General features: G+C 39.8%; 1 long non-coding RNA gene across 1 annotated transcript; it reads left to right on the forward strand.

Moving 5' to 3' along the window:
- On the forward strand, window positions 1-572 carry LOC145430416 (uncharacterized). The gene is made up of 2 exons (XR_013910989.1): window positions 1-262; window positions 343-572. It is a non-coding gene; the product is annotated as an uncharacterized LOC145430416 (long non-coding RNA).
- Window positions 573-2333: the final 1761 nt, after the last annotated feature.

Genomic DNA, 2333 nt, shown 5'->3' on the forward strand with positions numbered 1-2333 from the left:
GAGGAGGAGGAGGAGGAGGAGGATGATGATGATGATGATGATGATGATGATGATGATGATGATGAGGAGGAGGAGGATGAGGATGATACAGATACAGATACAGCGCCAGCAAGCAGGGACGCGGAGCGAGCGGTTCGACTGCTGCAGCAACAGGAGGCCAGATTACACGTCTGCGGGAAATTGGAGGCGGCATATATTGGCCGGTGCCGATTGGCGGTTACAAAGAAACGACAGGCAGAGTTGAGAGCTCTGCCCACCCGAGGTAAGTCTTTTGACTTGTCCCCTTTAATGAATGATAGCTGCCTAAAACAGTAGTGACTGCCGCTGCCTTTCTTTCTTTAGCGCACTGGGGCGCAGAACGCGGAGAGGAAGGCGAGGACGCCGCCGGGTTTCCCTTCTGCACCGCTCCACTGGATTTTTAATTCTTTGTGACTTTTATACCGTGGCGGACGCCACTGGACTTTTAATGTTGTTTTTTATTCATTTTTATTGTGTTGTCCCCTGGCCAGGGTTGTTTTCATTCATTTTATATTTTTAACAATTTAAATATAATAAATTATATTTTAACTATACAGTTTTTAATTCGTGTGCTTTCCCTTGGCGGCTCCACTGCTCTGTCCCTTTGGAGGAAGGTTTCCCTCCTTTAAAAAACACTGTGGAAATAAAATCACCTTCGCTCCGTTACATATAGCAAACTTTTTTTCCTCAAAATACTTTCTTGAATTCAATTTCAAAATGATCACAATGATATTTTTTTCTTAATGTGGTGATTTCATTTATTGTTATACTCAAGGAAGAACTGTGCAGTGAACAAGAATCTCCTCTGTCTGTATAGCCCTCAGAGAGCACTAAGATCATCGGGCCAACTGCTCTTAGTGCAACCCAGGGGCGGAGCGTGGGGGTGGCTTACTGGGCTTAAGCCCGGGTTATTTTGTCAGAAGCCCGGGGTCTTTTGGAGTGTAATTTTTCATAGTTAGATGCCTGGCTGACAACTGTATAAAACAAAAAGTACACACAATATTCAAAGCACATAGTGCACACTGTGGGAATTTACGACTGTGCGTGAATCCCCCCTGATATTGGTATGATTCGAGCTCAGACACTAAGCGACTGAGCGAGGGGGCGGGACAGCTGCTGCCAGCAGTGAGTGCGCTGTTGGAGAAACGGAACCAGCCATACTAAGGAGAGCTTAAGTTTGACCAGGTACCAAAGAAAATCATTCGTACTGTACAAATAATGTAAATATGACGGTGCATCACGAAAGATTGATATCAAACTGATCACTTGACCAATATTACGTTACTTGCTCTTCGAGTGAATCAACAAATGGCGAAATGAAAAGCCGAACAAATGCTGTTTCTTTAGAGAGTCTTAGCTTACGTGTGTTTATTTCATATTTTCAGTTCTTACCCTCCCCGACTAAATCGGTTTCAGTTATGCACTGAAATATAAGAATGGACATTCGAGGGTTCTTTCAAAGAAAAAACTCAGGTAAATGTTATTTTATATATTATGCTTTGTATGTTGTTCAGTATATTTCTATGCAAAACAAGAGGGATTTCAGTACACAGCAGGATGTTCACATTTGTAACCAGATATTTACATACACTTTAGGGAGAAAACATAAAACATTTTTACTGTACAACATCAATTTAGAGTAAACTTTTGTTTTAGATAAATATTGAAATATATTTTGAATTAGTTAAATGTCAGAATAAAGAGAGACAGAACTGTCTATTTATTATCACTTTCATCATATTAAGGAGTACATATACACTAAGTTTATTGTTAATTAATAAGAAAACTCCAGACGATTCCATTCTGAGCTGAAGAAGCTTCTGATAGGTTAGTAGAGTCCATGTGAGTAAGTTGGTGGCACACCTGTGGATGCATATAAGGCAAAACACAGAGCCTGTTTCTGTGACATGGGAAAATCAAGAGATATCAACCAAAACACCAGGAAAAGAACTGTGGAGCTCCATAAGTGTGGCTCAGTTTGAATACAATTTGGTGCCATTTGCTATTAAGAAATACAGATAGTTTCTCTCTTTACTCTTAAAGTTAACAAATATGTTTTTATATTTATCAATCTAAAAAAATAAACATTTTGTCTGATTTGATGTTACAATTAAAAAAGTGTTTTTATATGAAGAGTAAATATCTGGTTTCAACTGTATATTTGATGATTGTCAGCACAAAGAGGGAGAGAGAGGAGAACGAGGACAGAACAGAGAGGGAACAAGAGCAGGTGAGACACACATGTTAGCCAAATGGTCGTTTACCAAAAGTATCACCGTATCATAGGTACTCATGTATCTCGTACCTAGTGTTTC

Source organism: Astatotilapia calliptera, chromosome 8 (assembly GCF_964374335.1).
Source record: "Astatotilapia calliptera chromosome 8, fAstCal68.1, whole genome shotgun sequence".
Lineage (NCBI taxonomy): Eukaryota > Metazoa > Chordata > Actinopteri > Cichliformes > Cichlidae > Astatotilapia > Astatotilapia calliptera.